The sequence below is a fragment of the Dermacentor albipictus genome, chromosome 8, assembly GCF_038994185.2.
Source record: "Dermacentor albipictus isolate Rhodes 1998 colony chromosome 8, USDA_Dalb.pri_finalv2, whole genome shotgun sequence".
Taxonomy (NCBI): domain Eukaryota; kingdom Metazoa; phylum Arthropoda; class Arachnida; order Ixodida; family Ixodidae; genus Dermacentor; species Dermacentor albipictus.
The window spans coordinates 123,391,242-123,417,147 of NC_091828.1; the positions used below are offsets into that span (position 1 = coordinate 123,391,242).

Consider the following 25,906-nt stretch of genomic DNA (forward strand, 5'->3'; position numbering starts at 1 on the left):
CAGAAAAGACGAAACTAAACACACTCATGCGCAAGAGCATCAAACAGGTCTTGGGCATTCCACAAAGAGCAAGTACAGCAAAGGTTGATCAGCTAGGCATGCACAACAACATCGACGAAGTGATCGAGGCTCAGACTATGGCGCAAATACTCCGCCTATCCTCGTCCAAAGCCGGTAGACTAATTCTAAGCGAAGCTAATGTCTCCCCATCTCCCTATCTCGAGCACGCTGTTACCCTACCGAGTGAAATTAGAGACAACTACAGAGTCTCACCGTTTCCCAGAAACGTCCACCCACTATACAACGTGGGTAGGCGTCGGGCCCGCGCCCGCGCGATTCTCGACCGCACAGACGCGGATCGTGAAGCCACCGCATTTGTTGACGCGGCCCAGTACGGCAATACATCAACTTTCGCGATAGCAGTTGTGGACGGCAACGGAACGTTACGGTCATCGGCATCGGTTAAATCGACCACCAGCGCTAAAGCCGAACAGATAGCCGTGGCCATCGCCATGGCAGACCCCACATTTACCCATGTCCTCACGGATTCGCGTGCTGCAATTCGGGCTTACGAAAGCGGCAATGTACCGAAAGAGGTAGCGCATATATTACTAGCGAGCTCAAACGAGTGCAAACGGTGCCTCTCCTGGTTCCCCGCTCACATGGGGAAAGACATCCACCCGCAAAAACCCAACCTCAATGAAACGGGCCATGACCGTGCGCGAGAACTTGCCCGCCGCGACGGTCCCACGGCCTCCGAGGGGCTGGACATTCAGTTTAATGACCCGCTACTCACATACCAAGAAATCACCTCACACTATCGGAAAGGCAGAATGAAATACCCGCTCCCGCACGCCAAACTCGAGCGCGCGCAGGCGGCCGCGTTTCGAATGCTGCAAACGGACTCGTATCCGTCACGAGGCCTATTAAGCCACTACAATTCAGAAATCCCGGCAAATTGCCCAGACTGCCCAGAACCCTACTGCTCACTCTCGCACATGCTTTGGCAATGCACCGCGTTACCAGAGGGCCCTCTCTCCAGTGAGCCCGAATGGGAAGAAGCCCTCAAAAGCCCGGACCTCAAACTGCAATTCAAGGCCGTCCAGAGGGCCCAAGAACTGGCGGAGCGTCACCACGTTCCCGTCCCGACTTGGGCGTCGCCTACGGTTTCGGCCCAAGGAGCTCGCCGCGTGCGATCTCCAACGGCTTAGACCCCTCAGGACCTCAATAAAGTTCTTGACTGACTGACACTATCTTCTAAAATTCACCAGCGAATATTAAACTTTTGATTCATAAAGAGCGTGCAAAAACACCTTCATGATATCAAGTCTTGTGTAATATTTGAGGATTGTTATACTCACTTGCAGTTCGACAGGAGGGCTCGCGTATCAGCCAACACGCGTCATCTCATTTTGTTTTCTTAATCTCACACGCATTAATTTATGCTAATATTTTGAAGCATGCTACCGTCATAATCATAATCTGCCCATCTTCTAATTCGGTGGAGCCCGGCCTCTAAGTAGTACTTGTAATTACCCGTGTCCTCCTACAACGAAAGCCCAATGTAAAGCTTCAGCATTCCTAATTTTATCTCTTTTCCTTATACAACAAAGCGCGTGATTTTTAATTTTCCACACAGTCCCCTAAGTTGTCCCCGTAGAAAATGCGATGATGTACCCCTGTTGCACTGTTTAAATTAAGTTGACATTAAGGCTTCCATTTAGATAAAATATATCGGCAGTCCCGATGGCCTCTTCATAACTTTCAATCGGCGTCGTTAGCTTCATTTTTACCTGTGGCAAGTATCAGCATCAGGTTTAAACATTTTTAGTGTCTGACTCATACAGGGGAAAAGGTTCGCTGCTTTTGACGATGTCATAGGCAGCAGCTTAGAAGTGTCAGTATGAGAAAAAACTTCAGGCATAAGAAGCCATCAAGCAACGACAATAAGTCTGTTAATGATTCACTGTAAAGTATGCGAAAACTGATGCAGTTCTGAGAACTCTCCGCGTAGAATATTCCAAACACTCACAGAAGTTTCATACGAAGGGCGGAGGAGGGTTGCGGACCCAGAGATAACGTGTCTCCAAAGGAGAAAAATATGTTCATTTTAATTTAGGGCCAAACGAACTTAGTTCCCTTCAGGATATACGCCAATGGAGCCCATATATTTGTTCACCCATTTTCTCTGGAGGTCCTCAAGCTTCATGCAGTTAAGTGGTCCCTGAGAAGTCGTCTACACCTCATGCACAGGGAAATTGCCTTTACTTACGGATTTTTGTTTAAAATGCAAAGCAAAATGGCATTAAGTATCGTCCGAAAAATAGGGTGTACGTGGAACACCGGTCCATCCCTTGTGAGTCACTTTCAATCTCATTTTTCACATCAAACAAGTTTTCTTTCATTTGATATTTGTCCTCGCCGAGAAGACAGCGAACAAACACCATGATAGCGCCTTTCATGCCTGATTTCGCACCAAAGCTCCGAAACTCCCTCACAAGTGATTCAACTCGTGCCAGCAGCTTTTGCAGTCTTGTCAGTTGCGTAGCAATCACTCTCGTGGATTTTTAATCGTAGCTTTTTTTGACAATCTCGTAGGTAGAACCGGTTGATGTTCGGTCGCATTGATAATGGTCTTTCACGTACAATCGCAATCAAAAATACGCGGCCCACTGCTCCGGGTGCAGGAGCGGCTGCGGGGCCACACCGAGGCGCTGTTGTCTCCATCGGGCGCCTGCTTTGAGGGTGCACCGAGTGACGCCAATCTCCGCCCTCACGGCCAAGTCACGCACTTGATCAATTTCAAAAGCGACGTTCGGCTGTTCCGCAGTTGATGGTCCGCTGGAAAGAGGGTTCGAACCGTCAGCGTGCGCTTGTCTTCCTTCCCGCGCGTCACCTCGCGTTTGACCATTCGGCTGAGCTCACGGAACGTGGGCCTAGAAGTGACCGATTTGGCTTCACGCTTCATGTTTACGTGCGCCTCGCACCCGTGTGTGCCGCGTTTCCGGGCCTGGCGTTTTAACGGGAAGCGCACGTGCATGCAGACTGTCAACGAAACACGCCATGGCAAGGCATTGGTGCATTGGAGTAGCAAGCAAAGAGCCACCACTTTGTTGGTGTCAATGCCCGTCCTGACGAATGTTCCATTCTCGTTTGAGGCGAAAGCGTTACTACGCTCCCATTGCAGAAACCGTCCGAACCTGCCAGCCGTGCCCGGAAGCCGTCCGTCCGCCGCCGTGCCAAGAACTACGGCCTCACGGCGAACGAAGCAAAATGGTAGCGCCCTGCTGTGCACTGACCATCAGCTGCGAAACAGCCGAACTATAGAGAAAGAAATTCAACAAGAGGGGAGACTAAGAAAAAACTCGCAACAGGAAACACGTCACGCCTAGTTTCAGCTCAATCCGTTATTTGACGTGAGCACCGGAAAAAAAATAATGTGAAATGAACTTACAGACAATGTTTCAGTTTTTTCATTCTTTCCCACTAAACCTAAAAACGTTTTGGGTGTGAATGAACTTATACTTTGTGACTAAGTTTTCTTGCGTTGCCTAGCAACAAGCTAGCGGCACGCCAGACACGCGTGCATACGTCATGCGCCAGACATGCCACAGGAGCGAGCGAGGAGGGCTGCGCGTGTGAAGCTCGCGTGCTCGGCAGCCCTTCTGCTTTGGATGTAGCCCGTTTTTTGGGGCTCCCGGCGTTCTCTTGTGTTCCATCTGCATTTAGACACAGCGCCGCTGCGCTACTGGACTACAGCAAGGTGAGGAACATTGTTTGACAGTCTGCGACGCACTTCAATCACATTTAGGCTTATACTGCACAAACTGAACCTATATAGCGACGCAGTTATCGAAAAGCAGCTCCGCCGTCCAGGCCTAGTTAATTTCAATTAACCACTCGTACTGGGAGATGTTTGCGGCGCTTTCTATGAGCCCAAGAAATATAACTTATTTCGGTAGCTCTTAGCACCTCAGCCACGTGGCGCAGTTTCGCGTGTATTGAATCTTGCCGGGACAAGTTCTGGCGCTTTCTCTGATCCCAGCCATTATTGTACCTAATTTCGCTACTTTTTGGGGCAATTTTCAATCACACTGGCTGCGCTCGGCGTAGTGGCGTATAGTGGCGCAGTTAGCGAAAAGCAGCTCGGTTGTGTGCCGCAGTTTCGCGTGTACTGAATCTTACACCAGGAGAAGTCTGTGACGCATTCTCGGACCCCCAAAATAATTGTAATCCATTTCGTAACTTTTTGGAATACTTTTGATGCATGGTCGCCGCGCCTGGGGTTGTGAAGCTGTTTAGCAAGAAAGCAAGCCGGCCGTGGTTATCTAGTTTTGCGCGTACTCAATTTTAGTGGGACAAGTTTGTGACACTTCTTATGGCTCTGCAACAACGTATACCTTATTTCGGTACTCACGCTTGTCGAAAATGCTACGAGCGATTGCTACGAGCGATTGCTAAGCGTCCTGCGCCGGCAGTACGCGTAAGAGATAATGCCGAGGAGCTCAAGAACTTGACATTTTGGTCTTCTGATTGACTTAAAACGGGCTTTGCACCCACGAATCTGTCGTGAGTGCGACTAGAAGGCATTCTGCGAGCGTGTAACATGGTCTGGCTTAGGGCCTGTGTTGTAGCCACATCTGTGTACTTGGCGTACCATCGCGTCGACTGAGGCCAAGTTGTTTTGGAAACGTGCAGTCACCCGTGTACTTGTGCTCTAAAAGTGCAAGAAATAATCCCCGGAAAGTCAGAGATGCTTGAAAATCGGATGTTTTCTTCAGATCTTAAGGCATTATTTTGGAGAAGTCTATTTGCTACGAAATGTATGCAGAAGTGACTTTATCTGTAACGCAGCTCATTCACCACTTACGCATGTTTCGCCTCTACACGCATTATTCCAGTTCGCTCAATATACGAAAATGATACGTGCTTGTAATTTAATTTTTTTCAGCCGATAGCATCCGGTGGTGCTTCGTACCGCAACTACTGCTGCTTACCTGGTGCCACAACTTTGGATGAATGCACAAGAAGCCCGGAACGAGCATTTATGTAGAGCAAAATAAACATTTCATCATTTCAGAAAGCGTTTTCTTTATGAAATTGCACTTGACACAGATTCCGTGGAAACTTGTAAAGATCGTTCACAATCATTTTTACGAAATAATAAAACGATTCCGCGCCAGGGCCGCACGTGGCTCAGCAGTAGAAGCGAAAATAAAAATGCTGCGCCGATCAGCGGAGCCGGCGCGACGTGTGCCAACTGGTGTTCACAGCTCTCGCGCCCAAAACCGAAATAGGAAGATGTTAATACCATCCGCTTGGTGCGCTACAGTCAATTCGGCCACTGGGCTCTATGGGAGTGTCCGCTTTTGGCCGAACGACGTACTTGAAATATATCAAGCGCGTGACTTGGCCGCACGAGAGTGAGGGCGAAGATTGGCGTCACTCGGTGCAACCTCAAAGCAGGCACCCGATGGACATAGCAGGGCTTCGGTGAGTAATTTCGATTGCGATTGTACATTTCTCCTTTTTCAGCCACCCAAACTAATCAAAAACTAGTGCACAGCTCAGCGCATCTTCCATAAGTGTAGCTTCAAGCATTAAATTTGTTTCTTTGGCTGTTTTTAAGAAGGAGGAATGAAAATTTCCAATAGCTTGCCGTTCGTCACAAACACAAGTCGAGATTTCACATGAATAGCGTGACAGCGCTTGGTACAACTGTCGCGACAAAGCTGTAAGATATTTTTCTGTGGTGTCGGCATGGGTATTCAATTGTGCAGTGGCTATCTACACCGACCCAGTGGGGGGGCACAGCATTGCAATTATGAAGAGATCCATGCATGAAGCTCGTCTGTCTCTTTATTGTAATTTTTTATCCTTTATTTTCATCTGGATGGGGGAACGGAGGGAGACGAGGTCTCCCACATAGATGTCTAAACAAAAGGACGATACAAGTAGTCATTGAAGCTCAGTCACAAATGAAAGGATGTATTTCTGAAAATGAACAATGTCCATACAGCTGTCACATATCAGTCACAAAAGAGCTCGCTATTCTTGAGAAACCAAGAAAGTTTCCCTTGCAATAGAACTTCGCTAGACACGCATGCACGATGCAGCTCATGAGGACAAAACGGCAAACAAGACATGTCGAGACGGCTAAAAAGTGAAGGTGCTTAATGGTATCGAACGCAGCATTCATTCCCGTGGACAGTGATCCCAGTTGACACAGTTTCCGAGGGGGTTCCTGAAGTATCCTTCTCCGCAATAACAGCCGCTGGTGCAATCCTTGCATTCCCCGCCATGAATGGGGTCTTCGCAGCTAAGCTCGCGGCAGTCGTTTCCAGAACAGTCCTGCCACACCTCCCAGCCTGGACAGGCCTTGGGGTCAACCGTGGTTTCGTCGCCGTCTGAAAAGAGCGCAAATAATATTATTCAGGTTCTGCAAACATTTACACAACCCGTTAAACAAATGCTACAGGACTAAACGCGATGCTACAACTGCGTTTATTGTCATCCTGCGCAAAGTGCCCTGTCGTGTTATGTTTATGCGCTTAAGAAATGACACCTTCCATATCGCGCCATGTTTCTTTGTCTACACTCCCGTTTTATAAGCTAAATATACGTAAATTGAAACACGAAATCACGCGGATGCAGAACGTGAGACGTCAACCGCGATGCAGTGAAACAGAAACCGAGGCAGGAATGAGGCAAGAATGAGGTGGAACATAATAGTGTAAGAAAATCCAAGAAGCCGTTTATATCACTCGCTGTTTTATTAATAGATTTTCGTGTTTTAGGGATGTCTATGACCGGATATAACATGTACATGTTTTATGTCATCATTTATAGCTTGATTTAGGCAGAACAGAGGTGCGCTCGTCCAGCGAGGTAGCTAACTGTTCATTGCGCCACGCTGCTCAGCATGAGGTCGCAGATTCGGTCCAAGCCAAGACGATTCGATGGGGGCGGAATGTGGAAACATTCGTGTCCCTTGCATTGGGAGCACGTTAGAGACCCCTAGGTATAGTCAAAATTATTCCGGAGTGTCCTACATACGCGTACCTCATAATGGGATTGTGACTTTGGTACCTAAATTCCTAGAACTTATTATGTAAAGGTGTGCCAGTCAGTACAACTTCTTTGGTCAACATACATTGCTCTATAAGCCGGTTTGCTGGAGCATGGCTCACGCATTTATCAGTCAGGAAATCGAAAACCGGAAACGCATGACTCGCGCCAAGCTCTGAAATGTAGGCAAGAAAGAGAGCTTTGCTCTGAAAACAATCTTTGATCGGGAGTGAGGTTGCAGCGGCCGCGTGGAGCTTCTGATTGTCTTACTATTACTTTATTGTTGCGACCACGCGACGTAATTTATAGTATGCAAAGTAGAGCAATGTCTCTAAGTTAACAAAATCTAAGGTTCGACGAAACTTCGTCTGGTCCGACAGAGATTGAAGTGCATCACGGTCACTGACAAAGTCTGAGGAAAAATCGACATTTGCATACGGTAAGTGGTTTGTCTGGGTGGCCTGCGTTACAGACTTCTACCCCACCTGAAAGTCACAGATTTGGCAGCAGAAAACACATTGCTGCAGTGAGAGGCGGGACTGTCCAGCTCTGACCTGGCCGATCAGCAATCGCTGATCGAACCAGGTTGTACGGGCGGCTAAGGCCAGTGGGGCTTTCAACCAGGGCTCTCCCTTGAGAACAGCTTTTTTTTTTAATTGAAAAAAGTTTCCTCTCTCTCTCTCTCTCTACCACGTTTAGTGACTACTACATTTCTCTTAGAATTGAACATATGACGCCCGTAGCTCGAATAAAGAAACTTCGGCAGCATGTTACACTCCTGTAACACGTGAAGGCGACAACCTGCTGAACACTTGGTAACGAGCCCCCTTGCATTGTCGTGATGCTGCTTTCGCAGTCCGGCTTCTTCGACTCGTAAAGTGGGGTCAGACTTGCGTCAACGACGTTTAACTTCGACTTTACGTTGCATACTCTCAGCAGGGTATTGAAACGTGCGCCGTGTGCTGTTCTGTGTGTTGTATGGTTGATTTCGATGACTGCACGCACTGCTCACTTTGCTAACGCTTCTAACCCCACTCTTTCAGGTGTATTAGCCATTGAGAAGGTCACGTGTTTTTGGTTTTTTTTTTACCACTCGACTACAAGCTGGGTTTTTGTGCGTTGTATGCGTGACTCCAATAATTGTATGCACTTTACGTTTCACCTTGCTCATTGTTTGTAGCCTCTGCAATCGGAAAGGGATGAATAATTGATGGCATTTTCGCATGCTTAGGCTGGTATGAGCCATTGGTGATAATGGTTGCTTTTGTACCATGGACCGGACGACCGTTTTTTTTTTCCCAGGCCATCCGGGGCATGAGCAACTTAAGGCTTTCGCCTCAATAGCGGAAGCAAATGTAGTCACTATGTATGTTCCGTTGTTACATCAATGCGTAAATTATTCGTAGCAAGTAGTGTATGTCATCACGGCAAATAAAGGGCGCGGTTAAGATTCTGAAATGCAAGTGATGCCGCGAAAACTTCGTCAGTAATTGAAATTTCGTAGGCGTCATTTCATCCTTTACTGCCTCAGAGAATCGTTCTACACAAGCGTTTTACACGAGTTTATTGAGATGTTTTTAATGCCTGGAGTGATGATTGTTATTAGTACTCATACAACAATCCTTTGACCAGCTTGACTACTGCTGTAATGAAAATTCAAATGTAGGGGGCAGGTAAACAGAGCCATTCAGATATTTCATTTATTATTATTAGGTAAAAATAATCGTTAGTGTGCTAGAAACTTGTCCAGTCATACGTTTCCAATGGGCCTGCACAAAAATAAATCATGAGGCAATTTCTCGGTATCTCTAAGCACACCCATCCCTGCGTTAAAATCCTTCGCTCTGGCGAGAATTCATGAGGCTTAAATAAATAGAAAGTAACAAACTATGCTAGAGGGAAAATAAAGGCTCAAGTGAAAATGCCCGATGTCTTCGTCCGCAAGAGCAGATTAGCGAAACACGTCTCTATGGGGCTTGCAGCAAATGAAAAGAAACGTACGTAAATCCACTGCACGAACTCGCGGTAGCAGGTCTCGGCAACCTTCCTAGGGGATACCTTACACAGAAACGGTAAATAGATTTAGGCTGATAAACTTATGTTGCAGTTTTCGTTATTTCACAATAATCGGTTGATTTTTAGAAGCGAAAAGGAACAGCAAAGTTCGATTTCTTGCATTTCGCGCCGCAAATATCTCTGCCGGTACCTCAGCGCTAGGTCGCGGATTTCGTGTGAAGCCAGAAAACGCCTCTCCAACTATAGGGCGAGAATGTATAGATCAAGCCCATTGTGCGTGATTGGTAGCGGCCAACCAAAGTGCATTGACAAATGACCCGCTGTCTCGCTGCATTAACCACAGGCGCACCGGCATGAGGCTTGCTACGAGCCCCTCCACCTTCGTCGTTCCCCATATGACACACGTAGACAGGAGGCGCCGAACCGAGGGTATAAATGTTCAAGTCTGTACTAAAAGGGGGAATGGCAAGCACTATGGGACGCCCTGGTAAACACAGGTCGAGTGTGGATGGAAGGCGACTATAAGAGGGACACAAAAGGAGGGGATGCACCGCACGTACTTATTTACGCATGCACGCACAGCCACCCCTCCCCCCACCTCCTCTGCCTGAGGCTGCCTATGCCGCACCGTGCATCACGCAAACAAATTTGGTGGGGCCCCCCCTCCTCCCCCCGTATGGAAACTGTCGAACATATGTGTAGCACTATACGGAGATCTGTGTGGTTCGGGATGCACATATTCCTCAGTGTAACTATGGCCAGTTCTTTGCTTGTACTCATCACGCATATTTAAATAAATAATGCATACCACGTATAAAATAGCCAACACACAGCAATACCCCGCATAACACATTCCGCACCACGCCTACAGCCATATAATGCTACGCATGTCTTCGACAGTTACCGCACAGGGTGCTTCTCCATAATTTTTTTTAAGCAAAGCTGTTTTTGTCTCTCTTCCCCGTAAGCGGCAAACGTATGAATATGCAGGGGCCATCGTGAGACTTACGCACCAACGAGTGACGGCGCCGATTTGTAGTACCATCCACGATGTGGCTTATATAGATCAGTAGGTGCTCACATGAAATGCTCGCCGAGGTATTCGAAGTGCCCGCGGCCACCGCAAATAGCCCAGGCAGCTCGCGCGCTTTCCTCACTCTCCCGCTATGCCGCACGACACCAACCTTTGACTCCAACTACTCTGCACTCTCTCCCAGTTGTAAGTCCTCGGCGCCCGCTTTCAAAACGACCGGTTTTTTCTTCACGACGTGTGCGCCTCTCAAACTTGTTACGCCTGTCGTTGAGAGCGTCCGCCCCTTCAAACAATTTCGCGTCAGGTGGCAAGGGGGCGCGCATCGTTATATGAACCATGCCCTTCTCCACTCGCTGATGGCTACGCGGTACCCAAGCAGAAAGATTCGCAAGCCAAGTCATGCATGCTGTCTAAAACAGTCAACCTAAAGACAGTGGGTGTTGCTGGGGCATGCATAACACAAAGGCCCCTAATGGATGCGCTTCTAAAAATGTTGCGAACAAAGCTACGAGATCACAGGCGCGTGCGATTGTTCTTTGCACTCACCACCTTGAGAAGGCTGTACTGAATAGCCATGCCAACTTGTAACAAATTATTTTATGCTTTTATTCTGAGGCAGCAAATGGTATTAGTATATATGAGAAGACATATGCGAAACATTCGAGCAACGCGCTAAAAACTACTGGGGGGTTACGCGGCAAAAATCGGTCTCTCTGTGAGCACGCCGTTGGGGGAGACTCCTGATTAATTTTGACCACCTGGCTTCGCTGATGCGAGCATAAATCCAACTACACGAGCGTTCTTGCATTCCGACACCATGCGAGTGCCGCTGCCTGACTACAACCCACGGCCTCTAACTTAGCAGCGTCCCGCGATAGCCACTGTGTGATTTCTGTAGTGGCTGCTTTACCAAGCGGAGCCGATAATATTGGCAGAGCCTTTTCGAGTCGTAGTGTTTTTGTCACAAGCGATAACAATAAATCTGGTGGCACAGCAGTAGACGAAGAAGTCTTTAGATGTATAAACCTTCGCAAGAAAAGTACTCAAAGCTTTAGATGTATTTTACTGCCAGTAACAGGATCAAACAAAATAAGAGGTTATTTTTAACGTATACCTAAGCACTGACTAGATCACAGATTGTCTGAATATAGATCGTATCAGTAAAGTTATTAAGAGGCAAGAGTCGGATGCGTTCACAGGATAGAAGCTCGCTGTCAAGTAGAGCTTCACAAGGCCTCATTATGCGTTTGTCAGAAGAAAATGCTAAATCTGGTACTGATCTACACGTTAGTAGCAGCCTTGCTGATTTTAAAGGCACTTTGTATAGCTTCTAGAGCCTGTTATAAAACAGAATTTACCTTCTAGGAAAATATCGCCGTGACACAGAGTAAGCCGTAAGCAATTCATGCTACTATACTCACAAAACAAACTGATCAGATATATCCCACGACATGAGCTTGCTATTGTTGCTACAATATCGATGAATTACTGTCTCACAATGGTTTGCCTTCCTGTCGACCAAGACACACAAAGCGCTATTTTCGACACGTTCACTTATAAACGCCACAGGTTTGAATAGCAAGCCGCATGGAATAGTTGTCACAGGCTTTTAAACGTCGACAGTCCGTAAAGACGAATCCTAATCAGCCTACAGTGACAGCTCAATTTGACTCGACATTCACTCCGTCACAATCATTATAAGCGCAATATACGCCGAACGTATCACACACCTACCCACACGACACAAAGAACTAAGACATTAAGCTGCCGTGTATAAGAAAGCCTTGCAGATATTCCTTCTCTGTTTCTTTCCTAACGCAATTACGATGCGAAAAAAACGCAATCTGATTTCAAGCAAGAGGCATAACAATGCACTTACCTTTCGCTGCTTTCGGAGCCGCAAGTGATAGTGACACAATCGCGAGCATTGCGAACAAGAACACTGTCGTAAGATTCCTCATCGCTTCTTTCTTCGTGATAATCGCAGCCGAAGGCAAAACGAGGAGCTGTAAAAATGCCTCCGCTTCGTTCGCTTGGCAGCTTATAGCAAAAAACTGGCTGTTGCTACTCTACTGTCGAGTCCCTTGCTGCTGTGATGACCTCTCCGATTGCGCCCCGTGACCCAATTGAGGCTCTAAGCGAGACGCTCGGCAGCCAGAAATCCAGACGTTCCGGTATTACAATCTTTTTTTCTTCCCCACCATCTCGCTCATTTCTTGGAGCCTTCTTTATGTGCTTCGTGTGCCTGCGCTTGTCTTTTACGGCGCCAAACTCGTTTTTAGGCGACATCGCGCTCCCTAGGGCCCCTCCTTCCCCCTCCCCCCTGCCCCCGTGCTACCATCATCGGACGACCGGTCTCGTCCTGCCGCTTCTATGCGCCTCTTCGCAGTGTTACGCAGCACAAACTTTCCTCGGTGCGTGCCAGCAGGATAAACCTGCTTTTTTTCTCTGCAACGACATAAGCCGGAATCGCAAGCGACGCGGTCCACTTCATGGTCAAATTGTTCCTTTTAGGGCGCACATTTATCCCTGTCAAGCCTCAGCGTGCAAATGTGAATACACGGCTAAAGCTACGTGGTTTGGAGGTTAAAACAAGTGATAAATTGGCTCAGAAAGGCTGGCTAATGTCTTCATAGCAGGACCTGTCTTCGTCAAAGACGGCCTTGTCATTCTCGCCAGGTTAGCGTTAACAGGTTAGTAGGGAGACGTCACGTGCGGTCGTTGTTGGTGGCGGCTGGCGGGAAAGGGAGAGACAGAAATGAAAATTAACGCTGTCACTTGACCTCTCTAGGCGTGGTCACAGATTGTTGCTCGCATGATGGTTATGTTAGGTTATGTTAGGTTACACTGCCAGAGCAGAGCATATTGCAGTATATTTGCCCTGGGACTCTGAGCGGCATTTATTGGTGTGGTTGCTTTCAAACGTACAGTACTTAAAGCGGTTAATGGAAGGCAATGACGTCGGATGAAATTTTTCATGCATTTGTTTGCCATGTGGTTAAGTTTCTAATTGATTTCTAGTTTCGCAATTCATGTGACGAATATCAAAAGTTATCCCTACGTCTACCGGCTCCTCTTCGTCGCCGCAAACTGCTCACATTACGAACTTACGCAGTAGCATACGCAAGACAAAGGGATCTCAACAAAAAGTAGCAATACTTGGCTTTTAAAGTAACGAGATAATATATCTAATGTATACAGTAAATTTTCAACAAACTGCAGTGTCATTTCGAATTGAGGCGGTGGTGGTAGGGGAGAAGGCGGTGAGCTCAGCTGGTGTGAGTAAATGCGCTTAATCTCTCCCTCTTTCTTAAGAAGTGGAGTTGAAAGAAGCAACATCAAATGCAGTGCGTAACTGCTATTAACATCTCATTGCGCTTTGAAATTTATTTTCAACATGTACAGTGGTGTTTGTTAAGAATGCTGGCTAAGGAGCACCTAGAAGTACCTTAAGGTGCTTTGCGTTTTTTTTTTGCTTTGTTTATGTGATTGTGTGTTTTCTTTTGGAGGTGGGGGTCGCGTTAAAAACTTCTGCCTGGAATAAATTGGAACTAGATAAAGCTATATTCTGGTTTAAGGATGCCTATTGCAACCATAGTAGTGGTCTTCACACGTTCTCTTTTTTGAAAGGCTACTATTCATGCACACGACCCGACAAGAAACGACTTTTAATTTTTTTTTGTTTGTTTAGTCGCCAAAACCTGGCTAATAAAATAAATCTAGATAAATCAACCTACTAAAGATTGATGTGGATTGTAGTCAACTATAGAATGCACTAATTTTTGACATCTTAACCGCATCACGTTTAGACATTTATAATGCTCCAGTGCCCCACCATGCGTCGCAAGACTTAGATCGATCAACTCATATGTCCTGAGGATGCTAACAGGATGCACAGTCGACGTACGCACTTGCAGAGATGAGAGATAGAGGCAAGGACAAAATCATACGTGATCTGAGAGCGCGAGCCAAGCTGCATTCTTGCGCCCTTACCTGAAGCAAGCGCCTTCTGTTGAAACATGGCATTGCGCATGCGCGTCCTTTCATACCCGAGTGCCTGCCTGTATGGCCATTTCTTGAGCGTGTGCGAGAATTGCACAATACCACGCTAAGATGGCGCTGTCCTTTTGGGCTGGAGGAGTGTGCATGGTATTGTCACAGGCCGCAGTAGACGGAGTAGACACGCTCCCAGCGTTGTCTTCCGCAGACATCACGATTCCTACAGCACGCAGGCAAGACATGGTCGTACGGGCAGGCACACAGAAATGAAAGGACGCGCATGCAGCTTGAATGCAGCAGAATGCAGCTTGACAAGCGCTTGTAGATAACGTCATATTTTCTTTGCCTGTGCATGGTCTTCGAGCAGTTTTCGCGGTCATTTGGGAAAAGAAAGAAACTGGCTGTTTTTCTTCACTTAGCAGGCCTTTAATATCGACCATGTGCCGAGAACAAGTTTTTATTACGAAGACGCCTCTCTGGAAAGGCAGGAATATTTTTTTATCATTGCAAGCGACGCAAAATAGACTTCAGCTTAGGTAATGTCACCAATAATATCACAATTTCTTTCGCACTTGCCGAGTGCACAATACGGTACAAATTACTAAATTGGGAAGCTCTGAAGAACTCAAGTGGTGGTAACGTATTAAAAATGTAAATCAAATACTTTACATGTCAAGCCTCTCTCTTAAAAAAAGAAAAAAAAAGAAAAGATGTGGAGGAAACCCCCAAACATGAATTTCCTCACCCGCCGTGGTTGCTCAGTGGATATGGTGTTGGGCGGCAGTGCACGAGGTCGCGGGATCGAATCCCGGCCGCGGCAGCCGCACTTCGATGGGGGCGAAATGCGATAACATCCGTGTGCTTATATTTAGCGGCACGTTAAAGAATCCCAGGTGGTCGAGATGTCCGGAGTCCTCCACTACGGCGTGCCTCATAATCAGAAAGTGGTTTCGGCACGTAAAACCTCATAATTAATTAAAAATGAATTTCCTCAATCTTTCACGCTGTCTCGCTTTTCAAGCTTCACGATACTAAATAAGTAACTGCTACGCAGTGATACAAATCACGGTAATTTTAAATCACCTTGGCCAATCGCCCAGCAGCAGTGTGCGGTCTAGAGTTTTATCCAAGAATGCAGCAGGTCATGCAATGTATTAAATGCGCCAGCTTACACAAGAGTATGTAGCTCCATACTGTAAGTACAGTTCTGTCGCTCTGTTATTTCAGTTAAAGTTTGATGACGAAGAGCATTAGCTTCAGCGTCATCCATTCAGTGCTGCGGGAAAGAAGAATTAACATAATGACCGCCCTCTTTCACAGGCGCTGATGGCACGCTTGTCTCACAAGGAGGTTAATAGCAGCCATAACCTTATGTCTTTTCCTAGCTTTCCTCGACCTCGGAAAGCTAAGAAAAGTCATAAGGTTATGGTTGCTATTAGTTACACTCCTTGTGAGGCAAGTGTGCCATCAGTGTCAGTGAAAGAGGGCTGTAATTACGTTAGTTCTTCTTTCCCGGCAGCACTTAACGGATTTTTGACTCGGTGAATTGTCTTGAGACTGGACTCAGTACCGTTCACCGATTCAAAGATACTCGGACCACGGCCACACCCGTCACTGGTGCGAAAAGTGATTCATGCACTAGAACAACACTGCACCGGTTTAAGAGACCGTTTATAGTGTCTCTATGTGCAGTGGCCCTTCCACACGCACTCAGTGCTTACTCTCTCCCTTTCTTCCTCCTTCTATTTCCCTTTCCCCCACCCCCAATGTAGGGAAGCAAACCGGGTGATCTTCTGGTTGACCCCCTGCCTTTCCGTTCCTTGCCCTCTCTCTCTCTCCCGCAACCTCGGGCCACTGGAAACCCGCTGAATGGTTTGGGTGTCCATGCTATTGCTGCCTAGTAGCAATATTTGGTCAAGTTTCCCGGATGAACCCGCTTGAAGCCAACAGTAAGAGCTCTACCAAAAGATTGTGCAGCTCCCATACACAGTGGCAATATGTGTTATGCGAAACATTTTGCAGGCACCTAGCTATCTAGCATTTCTTGCGGTTCCACAACGCGGTTTCAGGTGGACCAACATGTTTTTACAAATTGAGTACTTGTGCGTGTAGGTCCCTAGCGTACGCGTCTGTGAAGATAGCAGCCCATCGACGACCACGTTGAAGACGACCGTGCGGCACGGCAATGGTATGATTTTGACAACGGCTATTCGACGCCAGCCTACGACATCGCATTTGTTGGTTTCCACAAAGGTACTGGACGAGCCGAGGCGAGAGGAGAGGAAACCATTTGTTAGAAGCGCTCGTTCTTGTGTATCTTTCTTTGCGCCCTGAAAAAGACAAGTCCGCTTGTCAAAACATTCGCTTCCACATTTACCTTGTTCTAGGCCTTGAAAAAGGTTAGTCCTCTTGTCGAAACGATGGCTCCCGCCTTTGCGTTGTTTTCGTTTTGCTCAAATTCTTGACTCTCGCTTTGACTCGTCTTCGTCTTGACTCTCGCCTTGACTTGCCTTCGTCTTGACTCGTCTTTACTCTTGTCTTGACTCGCCTTCGCCTTGTTTTCTTTGTCCTCGTCGTCTTGCGCAAAGTTTCAAGATGCACCCCAAGATATGTTTACATTAATGAAATTAGCAGTGTTTGGCGTACGAAGCTGGCGGTGCATTGTGTCGATATATACGCCCGGACTCGCTAGGCAATACTTCATAGAAATTGTTAGATTAGAGAAGTCTACAAACTTCATGAGGAGATGCTGGAATGGTTGCCTTGGCTGAATGACCTTGTAAACTTAAAGCTCTATTAGCACTGTAAAGTGCGAGCTACTCTAGAATCTCGTCAATTTATGTAATAATTTCTATATTGACTGTTTCATTTTAATCGAGAAGGCACTAAAGAAAGAAATGCGTTCATCTGCTAATGATTAATAAGATTTGCTGCTGGGCTAGTTGTTCTGGCCAGGCTAATCATGGAGGCATATCACATTAGAAAGAAAGAGAGCGCCTGCATAAGTGATACGTCGGTTCTTCAGCCTAGCAAAGAAAAACAGTCTTTAGAAATGATGCTGTAGAATATACTCTTCTTTATATGGGGCGCATTGGTTGGCTTGATGGACAGAGCCTTTGCGCTATCCTGGTCTGCTGTGTACTTAAGTATAGGCGAAATCTTAATAACATTTAGCTGTGAGTTAGCGCTTATACTGTTCTTCTGTGTCTTTCTTTTGTCGCGTCTTGGAACCGCGCTTACCAGTATTCAGTTACTCATTATTAGAGCACCGCTCTGCTGTACTCGATGGTAGAGGTTTGATTGAACCCTCGACCACACATTAGTTTCTTTTTCACACAGCGAGGCGAGGCCATGACCGTGACGTACCTACATGCCGCAAAGTACCAAGAATGATGCAAAGAATGCTTCGAAAAAAGAAATTTTCTTTAGAAGTGGTTATTGTCACGGGAAATGGAACGTTAAATGAGAACGCAAGAATGGTCTGTTATAAGCGTACGCGCTCTTGTCATACGTTGCACTTGCACATGTTGTGCTAGTTACGACCCTCAGCCAAGTCGTATATGCCGCTTCAAAAGCATTCTGGGCTGTCCATTTACAGGCTATGCTCGATGCCACCTTTTAAGGAATAAGCTTACGCTGCCGCTTTGAATGCAAGGCAGTTTTCATTTTTCACTGGCATCACTACGTAAGCACCCAAGATAAGCATTTGTTGCTGTGACCGAAGTCAGTGGTCAACACTGGAGGAGTCTCTATCATCAACATAAATGATCACTTTGTTTATTCTGGCCGACATGGTGCCATGCAAGCGTTTCACTCTGCACTGAGAACGGCATACTTCGCAAGACGCAGTTCTTGCTGTACTTCGTGTGAAGAAAGGGGCCAACGCTTATTCGCATTCACAGCATCATGCCGGACGCGGCAAGAACCAGCCTTGCGCCTGCTTTTAATCGTGACAACACATCTCGCACACGTGTAGAAATCGGTCGCTTGAGGAACGTTACGACGTGCGTATGAGTTTTAGCTTTTGCCCTTGAAGAGGAACGTCGCCTTAGCGCCAGAGCGGCGGTCATACTTTCATTTGCTTTTGTATATCGCTTGTGGCGCACGACTGAAAAAGTGAAAGCTTGAACTCTTGCACAGAAAGTCTTGGCCTCATTGGCTTGTTGACAAGAATCGCCGTCGTACTGGGTTGCGTAGGCCGGGATGTATATATAGAGTTCCCTTCGCCGGCAGTTTCGTCGAGAGTTAATCTGTTTTTGAGGAGTGTACGATAGCCGCAAGCACTCGAACGAGAATGGGGTTCAAGACGCTAGCAGCTCAAGTGTTCTTCGTCCTCATGGTGGCTGTGATGGTTGCCGAGGGCAAGAAAGGTATGGTTTTATATGCTATCTTCGCCGCCTCTACACTCGTCAAGTTTAATATTTCTTGCGAGACATGACAATTTCTCACTGTGGCTGCCGCGTTGATACTTCTGAAATAGTAAGTTGAAAAAAAATATTGACAAGAAAACCTACTGCGATACCTGCAGCCTGTGGCCGCATTTAGGTGCCTATAGAATGCCAATTTGGTGCCGATTGTTGGATTCAATGGATAGGAGAGATTTCGCTTACATACCTGTAGTTTTTCAAAAAGTTCATTCTGAAAAGCCTCCATATATCAGTCTCTGAGAAATATTTCCGCAGCCTTCTTCATGCTGTATTGATAAAAACTTCCTATTAGCGCGTCCTTCTACACCTACTCTGACATCAGGCTGCAGTTTCACGAGATCTGTATTCGTATTCAGGGCGACCAGCTGAAAGTTTTCAAATGAGCTCCCTTACGCAGATTTTTCCATAAATGTGGTTAGCGTGGCCTTAAAAATTGGCAAGATTGTCTGCACGCACAATTTTCTCTAAGTGAACTGTATGGTGAGCTTAGTGGACACCTTCAATTTATTTAGAGAGACCTCCCGGTCGAGAGCCTGAATGGAGCGAACGCGTCTTGACCGAGCAACTGCATTTTAGACCTCGTGTTCCAGCGGGCAAAGCATGCTCGTGACATTTATCCTTTTCATGAAAACCTGTGAGTTCGCAGTTGATGTGGATTGTGGTGCTAAAGCACTGTCATATTTTATTAGACTTCATTTTAGTGTAGCTTCGTGTAACATGCCAAGAAGTGGTGAGGCCCTTTATGCAAGTTATAGCTTCACGATGACGCGATAAAAGGCTAGAAATTTGCAGAAAAGGGCCAGTGAAAGAGCAAAGGCAAGGACAAAGACCAAAAGGAAGAAATGACGACCGCATGTTTATGGCGGCGTGGTTATAAAGGAAAACTTGAAATGGCGCTATGGGGGATTTCTGGGTGCGCGTACACGATCTAATGAACAGAGCGTTGGTCTGTTATGCAGAGGTTCATGGGCTCGAAGCCCACCGTCAAGTACGTTTTTCGAAAATCTATGCGGTTGTGGTGATGTAGCAGCAACTTGGGCTAAGTATGGCTAAGAATGGTAAAAAATACTTAAAAAAGTAAAAGGAGGCGTTGCACGTTCAAATTTAATTGATTCGTAGAAACATTTTTTTCTGAAACATTCCGCTTGCATTCCTCTGCTCAAGCTCATGTACCAAATCAACGATCAAGTTTATCCTCCTAAAGTAGATAATGGTTTACCAAGACAAGGGTTCAGATGTTCCCTTGTTTTGAATCCTACAAGCAATCGCATGTCCTAAAGTAAACAGTACCGGATGGTGCACGAAAACTAACAGATTTCAATCATTCCATAACATGCGAACAGCGCAAAAGAGGCGCAGGATTATAAGGCAACGGGAGGACAAGGTGCTGTGCGCATCCGGGTAAGTTCTTGCCCGGTTTGCCGTGTGAAGTCGCTACAGCAAACACACCCAGATAACGACTATTCTATTCTCTCGCTTTAGAAACACCTCTCGCTTTAGATTCGCGTACGTGCTCTAACGCGGGTTCCTAGCACAAGCGAGATTGATTTCTTATCGCAATGGCTGCACTAAAGCAGTATCAGAAGGCTGTAATGACAATGCGATTAGATTTCGCCGCACGTTGAATAAACAAAGATATCCGTACTAATCCGAAGATTAAGTCATAGCATACAATGCCAGGTGTCACTGCATCATTCTTGATATTGCATTACTCGATAATTGAACCATTTAAAAGAGTTCTTCATCCGATTACTGCTCAAATTCCATTTACCCACCGTGGTTGCTTTGTGGCTTTAGCGCTGTACTGCTAAGCAGAAGGCTGCAGGATTGAATCCAGACCATGGCGGCAGCGTTTCGCTGGGGGCGAAATGCAAAAACGCCAGTGTAGCGGGCATTGGGTGCATATTAATTAACTCCACGTGGTCAAAATTAATCCGGAGTTGCCCACTACGGTGTAGCTCATGATCAGATTATGGCACGTAAAACTTAGAGTCTAATAAACATTTATTGTATTGAATAAAACACTGTCAGCTGCGAATTCTACTGGTTTTCGAACAAATAACTGATGGAGGAAAAACAAGCATTATCATCAGGTCCACCCCTTCGACAGTGACAATAAGAAACGCTTACCAGCAGTTTGCTGAGAAGAGCCATGCTCTTGGACCATTGGAATTACAGGAGTTTTTTTTTTTGGACTTTCCCCATTAGTTACTCATGCATGGAGCAAAAGCTCCATGGATATTTTGTGGATACCTGGCCATATTATGTGGCTTCCACAAGTGCAGCTGCCATCAAAGATATTTTGTTGATCAGTGCTGCCAGTCTCTTCAATGTCTCTTTATCCCGCGAAACCTTGCAATTAGGATTTTTTGCTTGATGCACCTCCCTGATGTCTATTACCAAAACCAACCTAGAAAATCTTTGCACATGATACAAACAAACAAACAAAACTTGACGCGGCTTTACCTTGGTAAAAAATACATGGACCCAAGATCGCAACACAAAAAGCAAGAGGCATCACAAAGACATAGGGCTTGTGTTTTTTCCTGTGCCCTGTGTCGGGGCGCTGCTAGGCTTGCATTTTACGAAGAAGAACTAAACCGTGCAATTGAGTACGCTCCTTTCTCTTGCATGTTTCTTGAATGGTTTCTCTATGTCCGGCCGTGGTGCCTGACGTGTGGTTGACGACACAAATACAGCGCATTATCAGTGACCTCTAGCCTCACAAGATCATTCTTGCCAGCAGATTTGGACCTTGCCCGGCCTAAAAAGTGCGGCCGCAACGAGGAATGGAAGGAGTGCCAGAGCAGTAGCTGCGCCGAGACGACCTGCCAGAGGCCTACCACTGGACCAGCGTGCACCTACGACTGCGTCTCCGGGTGCTTCTGTAGCGAGGGCTTCTTCAGGAACAGCCAGCGCGTCTGCGTCGCCAGGGACCAGTGCCCTTGAGTCTTCACAAGAATGAAAGTTCACGAGAAGAAGGAGACTGGAAGTGATGAACAGCGGATGAACAAAGAGACGTTTAACAATCAGAAACTTGGCTCTAGGCTAAGAGTTCTCTTGTTCGGCAAGTTTTAACCCTAAATATTCAACCCTGTTACATTATGTTTCTCTTCGGCTTAATTCCTTTTCAAAAGAAATTACAACCGATTGCTTAAGTTGTTTTACTGAATGAAAGCGGTTTAACTATATCCGTGCGACTAGCGCTTGAGAAAACTGAGACTAATTTATTAAGCCGCTGTGTCGTCAGAGACGACTAAAATCATCCATGAAGTTCGTTTCGCGTGCCGTGAGATGACGTGAAAATCCAGGATGAAGCGTAAACACGCCAACACACCTCACAATACAGCAATCACCTCTCTGTTAACGGAAACAATAGCAGTTTTTTACCGAAGCACACACGATGAGATGGGCACTTTGTCCACGTACTCGGAGATGCTGCCTCTGGCATCTGACCCGGACAATTAACAGGAAGCTCCAGCTAGGGGACCCCTATCTAAATACAGGGAAAGTTGGAAATCTATTTCTTGGCAGCCACTGCATCAAATTTATTGCTGTTTGTAGCACTTAAGAGGAAAAGAATTGTGCGACTGCGAGAAGCAGATGTTTTATTTAAGCCGTCAAATTGTTATTAGTGGTAGTTAAAGCGACAAAACTTGAAACACAAAACTCATTAATATACACCTTCCTAAGTGAGCAATGAAAAGCGATGTCACAATTGTGTACGCTTCGCTTACTGATACATTTAAAGCGGACGAAATTGACGTATTACACTCCGCTCTAAAGTATGCAGATAATTTGTGACCAGTACTTCAGCAAGACCCCCATAAATATTGCAGCAATTTCACGTAGGCTGTAAATTCACAAGTCGAATTGGTCCTCTTTACATGCGCCAGCAAATGCAGTTTACAGAACCGCGATATCTATATTTGAAGCATATTTATGGACTCGGAAAAGTCTTGCATCAATATTTTTTTTAATTTACCAATTATTGGGAACTGTAGTAAAACATCCAAAGTTTTAAATCATAAATGTGCTTGCCACAGTCACCAGAATTTAACATTTTTTCTAACATTCAACATATTTTATTTAGCTTGGTTCAATGGTTAGCTTAAAATAGCACTTATGCGCTTTACACGTATTTGAATAGAGAAACCGGAATGAATTGTGCACCCTAGCTGTCTTCGGGTCACAGGAGGACACACAAGGATAGAGATAAACTTTGTTGGCTGGTGTCTCGTAGGCAATTAGAATGACACAAGCATCATTTTCATTTTCTCACATTACCATTCGCCTTCTCTACTTTGCGTTTTCTTTCCCGTCACGAAAGCTGAGCATGCTTGCTTATGATACATTTGTTGTCGTTGATATGACGTGAACGCACGCGTTTTACTAAAATGCATGTTCGCGTGTTTCCGTGTCATTAATTCTTTTTCATCGTTTTCTTCACATATGCACAGTAACACAAAAGAGGAAAGTAAAAAGTGCACTCATCTTTTCGAAGACAAATAATGGTGAAATATTCATTGCTCCACCCATGCTCCCAATCTGCAGAGACTATTCTGCAAGAAAATTAGACCAGCTGAACACTGTGACAGGTGGAATAACCTCCTGACTTCTGATTTAAATTGAGGGCACTGCTTCAAATAGACATAAGGGCTACCACATCGCACTTCTTTTACACTTTCCTGCATGGCATTTTCCTACTGACTGCAATAAAAAATATAAATGATGAATAAGAAAATAAATCGGCGTTTACATGGGTCTGCGGCAAAAAGCCAAAACACGTAAAGAATATTTTAATGCTATTGTTCTCGCTGTAGCTCATATACTTCAAAAGTTTAGATCATAGAAAGCTAAATACTCAACGGATCATGCAAAGCCATATTTAAAATGTTATACATGCATTCGGCTAAACCTAGGCATGGTTTTGATTGTGGCCATCATCTGACTTTGACGACAAAGAATACTTTTCCACAATGCAGCTCATGGCCCAGAAATGAGATGACTGGAGCAAATTACGTTGCCGACCGCATGACACATAGAACAACACCTCATGCTAGTGCCACGTGAATGCCGGGGACCGATGTGCATTCTACGAAACGTCCTCAACAGCTAGTGGCTGAGCTACTACAGTTGTCGCCATATATGCTGCTGCCCACAACATCATTTCTTGTTTCCTACTGCCTTTCTTAGTTTGAGGAGCTGCCACTAATATTAAGTCTCTTCTTTGCCCGAGCTTACTTCGTATGTGAGTGACACGAAACAACGGCATCCGGGTAATGCCTTCGACTGCTCAAATGCGCCGCAATACGTGAAGCATTCGCAATCGTTTGCCTACGCAACTCAACTGAGGTGGCCACGTCAGAAAAATAAATAAAACATGTTCCGCTACGTCAGTAGAACCTTTCATCATTTATCTATTGCTCAGCTGAGACAAATGGCAAGCCGCCAAGGCTAAGAAAAGACGCCTCGGTGGGTCAACTATTTTTTCAGCTACATCGTGGCATGCACTCAACCTCACTTCAGTACAGAAAAACACCACTGAAAGAAAGAATCTGCATATGTCAAGCTCGATTCATTTCCCCGTCCATTGCTAGTACTTCAGGAGCAGGTAAGCTGGCTGGTGACGCTACTACCCTTCAGAGGTGGTGCCCTTGAAAACTACGCAACTCCTTCCAACAACGTGCAACAACGCTACACTCTCCCACCCATCAGAAATGTGAAGCTAGTGTAGTCCATGGCGTCATTTTCAAAGGTTCTTGGATTGCAACGACGCTCAAGCATCCTGATCTATAGGCAAAATGCTCAACAGGATAATGCTGCTTTCTTAAAGGATCGAGCAAATAGTCATGTGGGTAATGTTCTCTTTCGACGTACTTATTGGAGGAAATTATTGCGCATGCACAAAACATTCTGTTGAAGTAATAGGATAGCCAAGTACGTGCACAATGCAAGCACAAAGTACAGACACTTCCACAACTTAAACATTAATAAAACGTTTACTTCAGTAAACTTATTTTGTGTTCTGAACAATGAAAAAAAACAAAGAATTATAGAAGCAAAATTGAATAGTTTGTGGCTTATGTATCGGAGGTCATATAAAGTATCAGGTGTTGAAAGCCAGCATGTCTCCTGGCTCCTTCATATTCTGGCGCATATTCTTGCATTTTGTGAAGGGCCTCCATTACAGTATAAATCATTTTAATAATGTTCATTTCGCTACAGCTTGAACCTATGAAAGAGAGAGAGACAGAAGAAAGTGGAAAGGCAGGGAGATTAGCCAGATGGGTAGATCCGGTATGCTACCCTACGCTGCGGAGAGAGGAGAGGGGGAAATTCAGCGTAAGGGTAGCGGCTGAGGTATGAAGTGGAAGTTTAGCATTTTACTTCTGCGTATTGCACTAGATTGACTTTTGTCACCCTTACAATTTCGCGGCAGCATTCGTGGTGTGTACCGAAAGGAAGCCTGCAAACATACACCGAAACATTCCTTCCAATTTTCAACATATAAAGGGCCGCAATGTATACAACTGCGCATTACAATACCACGCTGAGCTTCTCATCTCTTTTTACCCGTGTATGATGACCATTTCAAGATGAAACCCTTGAACATCTCACGATCCCTATTCTCTGCTGACATTCTTAGGTGTGATGGGGAAGGTACAGTGTATTCGAAGAGACTACTGATTGCAAAGAGATCAGCAAGCAAATTCTTTCTCCCGGCTAAATCAAAATCTCTATGCGTTGGCTTCCCACTAAACCCGAATACTTGCTCTCCTTTGGTGAATGCTAGATGATTCAAAAGAGTTGAATGTTGGGCTATTTGGTATATTGAGATTAGAACCATCCAGAAATAACGCTCAATGGGAGGGCACAACCGAAAGGAAGACGTGTTCGCCCTTGCACCTGTGTTCGTTTTCCTTTCAGTCGTGCTGTAATGTTGCGCGATATTTCAAAATGGATAGATGATTCACACTCAGATAATTTAGGTTTAACGAGTCTTACAACATAACAGTCAGGAATCGAGAAAAAAAAAAGCTAGCTGACTTCTACGACTCCTTCACTTTCTTTACTAAATGCTGCAAACCGCAGTTACGAGGCGTTTTATCTCGTGTCTTCTTCTTTATCTAACCGCTTCCTTTGGGGCAGCTGAACCATCTTGTCCGCTGTTTTTGAACCGCAGTCCAGAGCCACTTCATATCGGGTATCTTGTTGCACAGCCTCACTCAGTAATTGTGATGGAACCGCCTGCAGCTCTCCATCCTCCTGTGTGACTGCGAGCATCGGCTTTTTTTCTAGCGACATACACTGCACCTCACCAATGAAACCTCCAGCTTCCCACCCACCTTGCTGAAATCCT

At 45.8% G+C, this 25,906-nt stretch overlaps 1 long non-coding RNA gene across 1 annotated transcript; it reads right to left on the reverse strand.

Moving 5' to 3' along the window:
- Positions 1 to 5,966: 5,966 nt before the first annotated feature.
- On the reverse strand, positions 5,967 to 12,404 carry LOC139049150 (uncharacterized). Its single transcript, XR_011508136.1, has 2 exons — positions 11,997 to 12,404; positions 5,967 to 6,407 (listed from the first exon to the last, which is right to left on the reverse strand). It is a non-coding gene; the product is annotated as an uncharacterized lncRNA (long non-coding RNA).
- Positions 12,405 to 25,906: the final 13,502 nt, after the last annotated feature.